Below are 14,292 nucleotides of genomic sequence, written 5' to 3'. Positions count from 1 at the left end.
GTGAATGGTTGTCTGTGTCTATGTGTCAGCCCTGTGATGACCTGGCGACTTGTCCAGGGTGTACCCCGCCTTTCGCCCGTAGTCAGCTGGGATAGGCTCCAGCTTGCCTGCGACCCTGGAGAACAGGATAAAGTGGCTAGAGATAATGAGATGAGATGAGAACAATTAATGAATTTGGGGCCACGTGACCCTAAATTCTCCGCTATTTTTTTCCTCCTTCACCATGACCCTATTCAAGCTACTACGTCATGAATCATGTGGTACAAATTTGAAACTGGAGGGAACAATGGAGGATGTGAATGAAACATGAAAGACTGACTACAGTAACGGAAAGCGAGAAGAAAAGAAAACATTATGTTACGAAGGAAAGGAAACTAATAAATATCGGCGGTCAGTGAGCACCTCGGTGTGATCAGCTGTTTGTTTAGCTACAGAATGATGGAACTGTCAGTGCGCGGTCAAAGGTAAACCTGTAGATGGCAGTAATGCAACACTGTGGATGCCAGCTGTTGTAAAACCCAAAAGAAGAAGAAGGTAAACCTGCACATGCACACATGGACTTCCTGTGGCTGCTTGACTGTGTGAAGCAAGCTATTTCATGCATGTTATTTGCTAGGGAATCCCCTCAAATTAAAGAACTTCCCAGCCGCAGAATGGCCTGTTTTTTTTTTTTTAGATATTACAGAAATAAACATATATCATAATGACCAAATTTCCGATGGAACTAAATTTCACCGATTTTATGAAATTGAAAGGCAGTCTCGTTTTAAGGTTATGAAAAATAAAACTTACCAAAAATTAAATGAAACTTTTTAGCATAATAGAAGAATATAACTTAAAAAGTTCATTCATTAATTTTTCCAATAAACCTCTTCTATGTTCTGACTTGCTTTTTTGTTATATGCACCTGAGCGTGTTGATCTTATGATGTTAAAAGCAAAGTTGTTTCTACATTTGGGAACTTGCTGAGATACATATTTGTTTATCATGCTTGCAACTGGTTTTGGCTGGTTTCAGTTTAATCCTTGAAACTTGTCTTCACTCACACATCTACTCTCCATTTTTCCATCGAGCTAACCTAATCAGTAATGTAATACTCTATCACCCATTGAAGCTACCCAATCACACACAGACAACTCGGCTTCTTGAATCACATCTTCCAATCATATCATTACCCCACACTCTTAAATGTGAATATATACTCATGTTTGTTCCTCAATAAACTGAGGAACATCTCTGAACAGCTGTGTCTGCGTCAGTGACTGTTACTCCGGGATCGAGCCATGAGGCAGAATCTCCCAGGCTGCAGAGGACTACATTTCTACATCATACTTTGTCAATTCAACTTCCTTCATGAGAGACAAATCAAAACCTATCACTTATTCAGTAAAAAGGGGAGAAAAAAGAAATGCTGCAGTGATACAGTGACTTGCACAAGTATTCATCCCTCTTGGTGTTTGTCCTGTTTTGTCGCATTACAAGATGGAATTAAAATGGATTTTTGGAGTGTTAGCACCATTTGATTTACACAGCATGCCTACCACTTAAAAGGTAAAAATTGTTGTTTTCTTGTGGCACAAACAATAATTAAGATGAAAAAACAGAACCGTGGATTGTGCATAGGTATTCACCCCCTTTCGTATGAAACCCCTAAATAAGAGCTGATCCAACCAATTCACAATTCACAACCAATTCAAGCAGGGGCGGACTTACCATTAGGCAAACCAAGGCGGTTGCCTAGGGCCCCCAAAATTTGGGGGCCCCTAACAGTCAGCCCCGTCACGGTAAACACCAAACAATATATATGTAATCTTAATTTGTCTCTGATATTAAGTAGTCAACGATATAAATGGAAAAACACACCAAAAAAGCATCAGAATATCGAATTCATGTGTATATAGTATTTGTCCCAGCACCCCCCGGTTGTTTTACATTGGACTCGTCCATGATCTGACGACGTAGACAGGTGCGCGATGGAAATTCAAACCAAAGCAGCGGGAACTGTAAACAAGATGAAGCGCAGTTATGAGAGTGGTTGCGCTAAACAAAAAAAAGGTCACAAAGCAAAAATAATGCAGCTGCACTTCTGAAACTAACTACATTTTTCAAATCACCCAAGTCTGCTACAGCCTCAACCTCCGCTGTTGAGGAATGTGTTCGTGTAGTTTGGCTTCCATACCTCTGCACACCACCTTTCTATGAAGACTTTGGAGAAGCCAGCAATAAGTAGGACTTTCTTTCTCATATGATTATGATGAACATGGATATTTGGAGATTAAGGACTTTTCAGTAATGTACTGGCTGCAACCTTTAAAAACTCATACCTCTCTCTTTCTCTACCCCCCCCCCCCCCCCCCCCCCCCCACCACACACACACAAACTCTCTCTCTCTCACACACACACACCCCATTATGGAATGGTGATGGAATACATGAGCAATGGAATTTTGAAGATTAAGGACATTTCAATAATGTACTGGCTGCATCCTTTACAAACTCACAATCCCTCTGTATCTGTCTCTCAACCACTGTATTGCCTGTCACTAAACGGCCCTCCCCCCACACACACAAACTCTCTCTCTCTCTCTCTCTCTCTCTCTCTCTCTCTCTCATACATTTATCTTGGCATCAGTTTTATCCCATTGAAATGTAGAGGTTTCGATAGAGTAATATCCATTTGTGTTGTAGTTCTGATAACAGTAAGATCATTTTGTATCTCTGGTAATGTGTATCTGGTAATATATATCCATTTGTGTTCTACTTCTGATAAGAATAAGATCATTTTATATCTGGTAATATGTATCTGTGGAGTAAAAATAATTGGATTTCAGATATCCTTGTTTTATTAAAATATGGAGATTGACTCTTAAAATTGGCTCTCTCTCTCTCTCTCTCTCTACTGTCCTTCTGTTGTTTGCCTTGTCGCTCTCTCTCTCTTCCTGGTTTGATCTGAGCAATAAACACTGTCAGAATTTTGGCAAATGCTGGAGTAATCTCAAACCTGTATCACTGTGGAGCTTATTTGGGGCACATTGTTAGTGGCAGTTTGCTATCTTTTTTTTCTGAATTTACAGCAAGGAGATATGGCATGTGCCAAGTAGGGATGACCATTATTCTGTGTGTGTGTTTCAAGACTGACTTTTGAGGGCCCCATGTCTGTATTTCGCCCCAAAATGGCTAGAACCGCCCCTGTTCATAAGTCACATCATTAGTTGATTAAGATCCACCTGTGTGCAATCAAAGTGTCACATGATCTGTCACATGATGTCTGTATAAATCAACCTGTTCTGGGAGGACCCTGACTCTGATACACTACTAAGCAAGCAACATGAAAACCAAGGAGCCTCCAAACAGGTCAGAGACAAAGTTATGGAGAAGTATAGATCAGGGTTGGGTTATAAAAAATATCCCAAACTTTGACTATCCCACGGAGTCCCATTAAATCCATCATAGCAAAATGGAAAGAATCTGGCACCACTACAAACCTGACAAGAGAAGGCCGCCCACCAAAACTCACAGACCGGGCAAGGAGGGCATTAATCAGAGATGCAACAAAGACACCAAAGATAACACTGAAGGAGCTGCAAAGATCCACAGCGGAGATGGGAGTATCTGTCCATAGGAACACTTTAAGCCGTACACTCCACAGAGTGGGGCTTTATGGAAGAGTTGCTAGAAAAATGTCATTGCTTAAGAAAACATGTTTGGAGTTTGCCCAACAGCATGTGTCAGACTCCCCAAACACATGGAAGAAGATTCTCTGGTCAAATGAGACTAAAATTGATCTCTTTGGTTATCATGGGAAATGCCATGTGTGGCACAAACCCAATACCCTGAGAATACCATTCCTACAGTGAAGCATGGTGGTGGCAGCATGCTGTGGGGATGTTTTTCATCTGCAGGGACAGGAAAGCTGGTCAGGACTGAAGGAAAGATGGATGTCACTAAATACAGGGCAATTCTGGAGGAAAACCTGTTTGAGTCAGGCAGAGGTTTGAGACTGGGACGAACGTTCACAATCCAGCAGGACAATGACCCGAAACATAGTGCTAAAGCTACACTGGAGTGGTTTAAAAGGAACCATTTAAATGTCTTAAAATGGCCTAATCAAAGCCCAGACCTCAATCCAATTGAGAATCTGTGGCATAACTTGAAGATTGCTGTATACCAATGTAGCCCATCTAACTTGAAGGAGCTGGAGCAGTTTTGCCTTGAGGAATGGGCATGAATCCCAGTGGCTAGATGAACTAAGCTAATACAGACATACCCCAAGAGATTTGCAACTGTAATTGCAGCAAAAGGTGGCTTGACAACATATTCACCTTGGGGGATACCTATGCACACTCCAGATTTGTTTTTTCATCTTAATTACTGTTTGTCTCACAATAAAACAACAATTTTTACCTTTAAAGTTGTAGGCATGTTGTGTAAATCAAATGGTGCTAACCCTCCAAAAATCAGTTTTAATTTCAGCTTGTAATGTGACAAAACAGGACAAACACAAAGAGGGATGAATACTTTGCAAGACACTGTAGATAGACCTTTATTATCATTGCAATGCACAAGTAAAGTGCAAGGAAATTGGTTGGCTGTCTTTTGCCAATGCAAATAACATAAAAGATAAGCCAAAAACACAACAGAAATGGTTTTGAACAAACAAGAAATGCTTCCAAGTGACACATAACATGCAGAAAACATCCAAGTAGGTTTCACTGTAGCCTGCAGGATTGGACGTGGGTAGAGAGAGATGTCATAAACTTGCCATATGTGGGCGATATGACATACAAGGGTTATGGTGAGGGTGGATCCTGTAGTTGTCCTTACATGGCTGGAGGGCCAGGTTGCAGATGTTTGTGCAGCGAGAAGCCTCTACAAACACCCAGCGGATTACTTGATAAAGTGTGGGACTGTCATGAAACCACCATTAGTCTCACTGCACGTAAAACTTAAAGGTGCAGCTTTTAGACACTTGGCAGTAATCATGCCAAAAGTTTTATTGTCATTAGTTTTAACAAATTAATGAAGCAATTTACATAAAAGCTGTCTGAGGTGACTATAAATCACTGAATAAATATTTAGAATTGCTCAAATGTAAAACAAGGTGAACTTCCCCTTTAAAATGTTCTTCATAAAGGAGTGGACCAAGATCCAGGGCAGGCATCACAAAATATTCACTGTTAGAATGCAGATAGTACCAATTAAAACATTTTGTTTGGAAAAAATAATGTCTCCCCATGTCCGCGTGGGTTTCCTCCGGGTGCTCCGGTTTCCCCCACAGTCCAAAGACATGCAGGTTAGGTTAACTGGTGACTCTAAATTGAGCGTAGGTGTGAATGTGAGTGTGAATGGTTGTCTGTGTCTATGTGTCAGCCCTGTGATGACCTGGCGACTTGTCCAGGGTGTACCCCGCCTTTCGCTCGTGGTCAGCTGGGATAGGCTCCAGCTCGCCTGTGACCCTGTAGAACAGGATAAAGCGGCTAGAGATAATGAGATGAGATGAGACTTGAATGATGCTGTTGAACTGGAGGTATTATGAAATGAGAGGTGTATGTTGGATATGTTAAAAAGAAAGCAGTCATGGTACTCAACCATTTTTTTAGTGATTTAAATTATTGTATTTTTATAAAGATGTACATTTAAATAAAGTTTGCAAGATGACACATTCAGAATGAACATGTAGGTCACGGAGTGCCCATGAACTTTTACCAGCGTTGTTGGCAGGGCAGTGAGAGCAAATTTTGACGCTTTTGTCGCGTTTGGTGTGAATGTAGGCTAAACTTTCAAATATTTGTTATTCAAAAACTCTAAACGCGACTGCTCCAGTGAGTCCATGAAAGGTTGATTTTCTGTCTTATTGTTGATAGATCAATTTCTTTAACAGTAAAAACAATCACCACAAACAACACAGAATTACCACAGATAGCCCTTCATAAATGAGCGCTTGCCATGATTGGAAGTGTTAACACAGAGATTTAGCATTTGGAGCAAATTGGAAGGCTACGTTTTTAATTTCTGTGGCATGCACTTGATAAAGTAGTGACGTTTAGCTATTACATACTACCTAGTATTCACTAGTAGTAAATACTTAAATTAAAGCACCTACATAACATATTGATTTGCAGCAAGATATAGCTTAATAAATATTGAAAATTAACTCTCTTTTGTGGCTGTTTATTAGCATACTGCTAAAGAAAAGTTACCTTGCTAGATATTGTTTTTTTTAACATAAACGATTGTGTGGTAATTTGTGTTTACAGATACCCTTTTTTGAAGAAGCAAATCTTTAATTTTCTTAATTATTAGATGGATATACAAAAATTATTCAGTGATGATTTATTACTTGTGCATGGAGTTTTAGATTATCTGTTTGTTCTAATAGCAGCAGAGAGAGAGAGAGAGAGAATGAGAGAAAAAAATAAAGAATGAAAGAGGAAGGGAGAGAGAATGAAAGAGAGAGACATACAGACAGAGAATGACAGAAAAATGAGAGAGAGAGAGAGAGAGAGAAAGAGAGAGGCTGGCAGCAGGTGAATGGTTTATAGCTTTCAATTGAGACTTCGTCATTTAATGAATAAAACATTGAAAATGTCAGTTTTATTACAGCTTATAAGTCCTGCTCTTTCTGACTAAACCAACTAAGATTGAACAAATCTGTCAGCTGAATAAAATGAATAACATTCTTAGGACCAGTAACTTGCATAAGAAAAGAAATATAAATATTCTTAGGTCACAAAATCGTTGCTCTGTGACTGCTGTAAGCTGATAGACAGCAATGATAAGAGTAGATCCATGCTGAATAGAAATTATGATGAGATTATGCTCTTTACGCTTAAGCTTAATTTATATCCATAAGGGGTAAGCATTCCCTCAGCCCCCCACCCAGTAATGGCTCAACCCCCAATCATTAATGTCTAGTGCTGTCCTTGAATGTCAGTGTAGTCTATTAGCTTACAAAGCAGTTACAACAATCTTAATAATAATAATAATAATAATAATACATTTTATTTATAAGCGCCTTTCAAGGTACCCAAGGACACTGAACAGTAGATAACCAACAATAAAAGCAGAACAATAAAATAACAATAATAAAATAATAAGAAATCAATAAAAACAATAACAATGTTATTAAAATCAAAGAGAAAAAGCCAAGCTAAAGAGATGTGTTTTTAGCTGTTTTTTAAAAGAGGACAGTGTTGAGCATTGGCGTAACGCTAGTGGCAGGGCATTCCACAGCTTTGGGCCATTTACACTGAAAGCTCTGTCACCCATAGAACAGAGCCGAGAGTAAGGGGCCGCTAATAGGTGGGCATCTGTAGAGCAAAGATTTAGAGGTGACTGATATGGAGTTAGGAGATTTGATAAATGGGGGGGGCCAGGTTATGTAGGAATTTGTAAACAAGTAAAATAATTTTGTACTGAATGCGGTATTTAACTGGGAGCCAGTGCAGGTTGTATAAAACAGGCGTGATATGATCCCAGGGCCTGGTGTGAGTGAGTACCCTAGCAGCTGAATTTTGGACTTATTGCAGCCTATTTAGTCACTTGGCTGGGATGCCATCGAGCAGGGCATTGCAGTAGTCCAGTCTTGAGGTGACAAAAGCATGTATAAGTGTTTCAGCTGCAGATGAAGTCAAGGAGGGACGGAGTTTGGAGAGACTTTTCAGGTGAAAAAAAGCTGTTTTAGTAATATTTTTAATGTGTGAATCAAAAGAGAGAGTAGAGTCCAGAATAACACCCAAATTTCTTAATTCAACAGTAGTGGAAGGCAAGGCAAGGCAAGTTTATTTATATAGCACATTTCATACACAAATGGCAGTTCAATGTGCTTTACAGAAGTAAAAACAAAAACAGTAAACAATAGAGAAATAAAATTACATAAAATAATTTTATTTTTATTCTAAAACAATTAATTAAAAGAATTAAAAGAAAATAATAAGAATTAAACAATAGTAAAAATAAAATAATAAAATGAAAAAAAAGTGAAATAACCAGGAATAGATAGCTGTGAGTGCTCCAGTTTTTTCAAGATAGAAGGGGTGGAAATGAGGATGGCTTCTGTTTTGTCTTGATTTAATTTAAGAAAATTCTGCACCATCCAGTTGTTCACAGCCTTTAGACAGTTAACGAGATTAGACGGAGGGAGTGAGTGAGAGGGTTTGGTATGAATATAAATTTGGGTGTCATCTGCATAACAGTGAAAGTTAAGCCCATAATGCTGTATTATGTGGCCAAGAGGAAGGATGTATATTACAAATAATAAGGGTCCCAAGACAGAGCCCTGAGGGACACCATGAAGGAGGGGTGATTTCGGGGATCTAAATTCTCCAATTGACACAAACTCTTCTCTCATGGTAAGATAAGATTTAAACTAGGCTAAAGAAGAACCAGTGATACCAAGCAGAGTTTCTAAGCGGCTCAATAAAAGATTGTGACATACAGTGTCAAAAGCTGCTGTAAGGTCGAGGAGAACAAGTATATTGACATGGCCAGTGTCAGCAGCTAACAGCAAATCATTGACAACCTTGACCAGGGCAGTCTCAGTGCTGTGCATGGCCCTAAACCCAGACTGAAACTTCTCCCAAAGATTATATTGAGTTAAATGCTCTTGGAGCTGATTGGCAACGATACGCTCAAGGACTTTTGCAATGAAGGGAAGATTGGAAATGGGGCGATAATTTTTAAAATCATCAATAGCTGCTCCAGGTTTTTTCAAGACAGGAGTGATAGCTGCTGTTTTGAGAGCCTGAGGGACTAATCCAGTTAAAAGGGACGAGTTTATTATCTTAACCAGCAGGGGACAGAGAACTGGGAGGCAAATCTTGACCAAAGAGGTGGGCATAGGGTCGAGGAGGCAGGTGGTAGGCCTGGATTTAGATACTAAGCCAAAGACATACTGCTCATCAACTAATGAAAAAACAGAGAAAGATCCAGCTGGTGGTGGACAGGAAAAGGGGACATTAGAGGGAGTGATGGAAGTGGATTTGATCTGCTTGTATATAGAGTTGATTTTATTTTGAAAAAATTCAAGAAATTTACAGCAAAGATCAGTGGAAGGAGTAAGAGGAAAGTTTTTAGCAGGCAAAAGAAGTTTGTTTACAGTAGAAAAAAGCTCTCTGGGGTTTCCTTGGCCTCTGGAAATAATGGTGGTGTAATAGCTGGTCTTGGCATCAATTAGAGACTCTTTATAGGCAGAGACATGGTTACTATATGCTAGTGCATGAACTGTCAGGCCAGTTTTACGACTTAGTCTCTCCAGCTGCCGACCAGCAGCCTTCATTTTACGAAGCTCAGGTGTGAACCACGGAGCAGAATGAGAGAAAGAGACAGTGTGCATCTTCAGGGGGGCAAGGTGATTGAGAGAGTCAGCAAGGTGAGAGTTATAGAGCATGACTAACTCCTCAGGGGATGAGTTTAATGATTTAGTGGTCAGAATAGGATGTAGTGTGTCTAATAAATCAGCTGTAGCTATGTTTTTTGTGTTCCTGTATGTGATGGTGCGAAATTCACGCCTACGATGGAGAGGCTCAGGGACAGCAATATTAAAAAAAATAGCCAAGTGATCAGAAACACAGAAATCTCTGGAATATAAATTTGATGGTGTAATGCCAGAGGTACAAACAAGATCTAAGATATGACCCTTTGAATGGGTGGGAAAATCTACATGTTGGGTGAAATCAAAACAATCAAGGACAGCCACAAAGTTTTTAGCAAAATCACAGTTATCTGAGTCAACATGAATGTTCAAATCACCAAGCACCAGTATAGATGGACACAGAGCACTGACAGATGAAAGCAGCTCAGACAATTCATTAATAAAAACAGAGGAAACTCTGGGAGGCCGGTAAATGAGCAAAAGCAGTAGAGGTAGACCACCAGTAAACTTCAGAGCAAGACATTCAAATGATGAAAATTCCTGCAAGGGCATAGATACAATCCTGTAACTGGAGCGATAGATCACAGCAAGACCGCCCCCCTGCCCAGTTAACCGTGGCTTCTCCATATACTCATAACCTACAGGAGTAGCTTCATTTAAAGCCAGAAAATCATTTGGTATTTGCCACATTTCAGTTAAACATATTACATCTATGCCAACATCAGTGATCAAATCATTAATATAGGGTGCTTTTTTATTAAGAGATCGCACATTTAATAAAACAAACTGCGCATTTATTGAGGAAGGGCAATTCTGCGAAGTTTTAACGAAATTTATGGGACACAAGTTCGTAAAGTCAACAGAGCGCCTCTCAACGACAGTCCGCTTGATGTTATTATTCCAGCTCCAAAACGAATCAACGTTGTTTGGATGTTGATGGCGAGCAAATGTCCGTCCAGAGCCCCTGTGTATATATTTAGGCCGACGCAGGAACCCAAGATGTTTGTGCGCAAGCAGAGTGTCAGGGAACTTGTATGTTTTATTCCCCAAATAGTGGAGATAGGTAGACGAATACTTAAGCGCCATGGAGAAGTCCCAGGAAAGCCGATGCAAAAGTTTTGGCTCACTGTAAAGCCGGTGTCGGTGGCATTAGATCAAAAACAAGGAGCCAGAGTAGAATCACTGTTGCACGCACCATCCAAGCGAGCAAACATAGGCTATACATAGAACAGCTAGACAGACACCTGTGCCCTTAACACGTTAGCCAACAGGATACTCACTTGACACTCCAGAGGGCAGGCAACTGAAATAGCCAGCCCTAGGGAGAGCAGTAGTTCATTCAAACAAAGAACTTACCCTCATAGCGAGTAAGATACTTACCCAAAAGAACAGGTAAGGCGGACACAGGGTAGTCAGCGTTAGTAGTAGCCTAGTCCATTAGTTTGACCAACAGTTCAGTAAACTCCTTTTAAAGTCCAGACAGGTAGATAAGATGAATCCCCAGTCAATACACAGTCTATCTCCTGATTTCAACAGTAGCAGATGGCTTATCTTAGGATGTCAAGAGCAAAACAGGTTTCCGAGAGCGTTGGAAATCTGACACAGGTAGTCCTGGAATCCGCTCAACAGGTTGCAGATGACATACAAGGAAGCGCGAGATAAGAAACACATCTCCAAAGAAGATTAGGGGAAAATAAAAAACACACAGATAGCGTGAAAGTAAAATGCTAAAAATAATAATAAACAAACAAATACAGGACCAAAGAGTAGCGGCTGCCAAAAGCGCCAGCATTCACTCAAAACCGGAATCTTTTCCCCCTTTCTTTTTTGTATTGTATCAGAGATTACAGTGTCTTGCAAAAGTATTCATCCCCCTTTGTGTTTGTCCTGTTTTGTTGCATTACAAACTGGAATTAAAATGGATTTTTGGAGTGTTAGCACCATTTGATTTACACAAAGTACCGACCACTTTAAAGGTGAAAATTGGTGTTTTATTGTAACACAAACAATAATTAAGATGAAAAAACAGAACCATGGAGTGTGCATAGGTATTCACCCCCTTTTGTATGAAACCCCTAAATAAGAGCTGATCCAACCAATTCACTTCATAAGTCATATAATTAGTTGATTAAGATCCACCTGTGTGCAATCAAAGTGTCACATGATGTCTGTATAAATCAACCTGTTCTGGAAGGATCCTGACTCTGCAACACCACTAAGCAAGCAACATGAAAACCAAGGAGCCTCCAAACAGGTCAGAGACAAAGTTATGGAGAAGTATAGATCAGGGTTGGGTTATAAAAAATATCCCAAACTTTGACTATCCCATGGAGTCCCATTAAATCCATTATAGCAAAATGGAAAGAATACGGCACCACTACAAACCTGACAAGAGAAGGCCACCCACCAAAACTCACAGACCGGGTAAGGAGGGCATTAATCAGAGATGCAACAAAGACACCAAAGAAAACACTGAAGGAGCTGCAATTTATTTGTATATATATGTATATAATATTTTTTTTTTTTTACTTGTGTGACTTGATATGTCCTCTTCTGCTGCTATCCACTGTCCTGCTGCAAACAGGAAATTTCCCCATTATGGGATAATAAAGGTCTTCTTATCTTATCCACAGCCGAGATGGGAGTATCTGTCCATAGGAACACTTTAAGCCCTACACTCCACAGAGTGGGGCTTTATGGAAGAGTGGCCAGAAAAAGTCAGCGCTTAAGAAAACACGCTTGGAGTTTGCCCAACAGCATGTGGCAGACTCCCCAAACACATGGAAGAAGATTCTCTGGTCAAATGAGACTAAAATTGATCTTTTTGGCCATCATGGGAAATGCAATTTGTGGTGCAAACCCTGAGAATACCATTCCTACAGTGAAGCATGGTGGTGGCAACATCATGCTGTGGGGATATTTTTTACCTGCAGGTACAGTAAAGCTGGTCAGGACTGAAGCAAAAATGGATGGCACTAAATAGGGCAATTCTGGAGGAAAACCTGTTTGAGTCAGCCAGAGGTTTGAGACTGGGACCAAGGTTCACATTCCAGCAGGACAATGACCCGAAACAGCGTGCTAAAGCTACACTGGAGTGGTTTAAAGGGAAACATTTAAATGTCTTAAAATGGCCTAATCAAAGCCCAGACTGCAATCCAGTTGAGAATCTGTGGCATAACTTGAAGATTGCTGTATACCAATAAAACAACTGTGTCACAATAAAACAATAATTTGCAACTTTAAAATTGTAGGCATGTTGTGTAAATCAAATGGGGCCAACCTCCCAAAAATCCATCTTAATTCCAGCTTGTAATGCGACAAAACAGGACAAACACCAAGGGAGATGAATACTTTTGCAAGACACTGTACATAAACATGACACACATGAGAACATTCTCCTTCCTTTCTAACAAATGCCCTGGATCGAAGGAGCACTTTACAACAATTTACTGACTGTAACTTGACTGCAACGGCATACTACTGAAATCTATGAATAGCACAGCGTGTGTTAAAGTGTACCATTCCAAGTTACATGGAACGACCTGCTTGTGAAAAACCTGAATGAACGATCTGACTGCTAATATTCCTGCTATATACAATTCAAACCAAAATGGAGTTATCCATTTATATGTATTAACCCCTGCAACAATGTCTGTCCTCCTTCTGTCGTCTCCATAGCACAGTCATCTTTCCCCATTGTTGTTCACTCCTTGCAGCTGTTGTGCCTTTAGGCTCTGAAGGCTCTGAAGTTCTGTCCTGAACTGCTCTTCAAGATCCTTGTGGCTGTTCAGGAATCTACAGATGTTCTGCAGTTTCTCCTAAACGGGAGGAAAATAAATAAATAAATAAATAAATAAATGTCACGGGACTCTAGCTTCAGCGAATTTGCCACCAAGATAAAGAATTTCTTGGAAAAAACTAGATTTGTATCAAAACTATATAATCAATTTAAAAAAACACAGGAAGCGCTCATTTTGTTTTAATTTAGTTTGCTGGCACAGAGGTGGTCACTGAGAGGAAGTCACTGTCGTTATAATATACTATAATTATAACTATTATAATATTGAGGATTTTTGGTTTGGTAGGTTATGTAGACCTTACCAGAGGTATGAGATCCCCCTGGAGCTCACGGTTGTTTAATAGGTCTCTCAGGGATTCCCTGAGCAATTCTGTCTCACACTGGCTGAGAGATTCAATCAATACTCCTTCCATTTTGGCTCCATCTACACTGTCCACCCCAGAGATGCGCGATTAACGCATGCGCGTTCTGTGCCCCTCCCCCATAGTTTGGGAAATCAGGAAGTGATGATGTATGAGCGAGCGATGTAGCAAGTAGCTGGTCGGCGTAAGAGAGGCCAAGATGGCGTCGTCGAGTACAGACGTGAAGTTAAGCTCTTCATCGGAATTCAAGTGAAGTGGACTGACAAATGGTTTAATCACAATTTGAGTAGCCTAATAACAGCATATAATTGATAATTGGAGCATACAGTTAGGCGTATGGGCAAAAGTTTGAAGAAAAAAGGAAAAAGAAGATCTCAAAAGAAGATGCAACAAGATATGGAGGTGGTGCAATTAGCGAGCTCCAGCCTTATACATTCGTCGGTGGATTCGGGTGAAGAAGACGGTAAAACTTGGTTTGATTCAAGTCCTTCTCTGGACACACATTTTACTGTGACTACCGAACCTAATACTCCTGTGAAACCCGCCAACAAGAAAAGTAAACGTGAGGAAAGAGAGATGCCGACCTACGCAAACTCTGAGAATAGCATGGACATTTTAGCTGTTATCCGAGAACTATCTGTTAAACACGATGCAACATTTCAAAAGATCTCTGCAATTGAGAAAACGACGCATGCTACTTCGAGAGAAATAGAGAGCCTCTCTGTTACGGTGAAACAGCTTGTTGTAGATGTAGGAGAA

At 40.1% G+C, this 14,292-nt stretch overlaps 1 protein-coding gene across 2 annotated transcripts in view; it reads left to right on the top strand.

Moving 5' to 3' along the window:
• The window catches only part of LOC132870558 (tripartite motif-containing protein 29-like), a 70,357-nt gene that overhangs the window by 36,520 nt on the left and 19,545 nt on the right, over positions 1-14,292 (top strand). The gene's annotated exons all lie outside the window — the stretch shown is intronic.

This window comes from Neoarius graeffei, chromosome 22 (assembly GCF_027579695.1).
Source record: "Neoarius graeffei isolate fNeoGra1 chromosome 22, fNeoGra1.pri, whole genome shotgun sequence".
Classification (NCBI taxonomy): Eukaryota; Metazoa; Chordata; class Actinopteri; order Siluriformes; family Ariidae; genus Neoarius; species Neoarius graeffei.
Note: the sequence above shows the minus strand (reverse complement) of the source record. Positions and strands in the feature narration are given on the sequence as shown.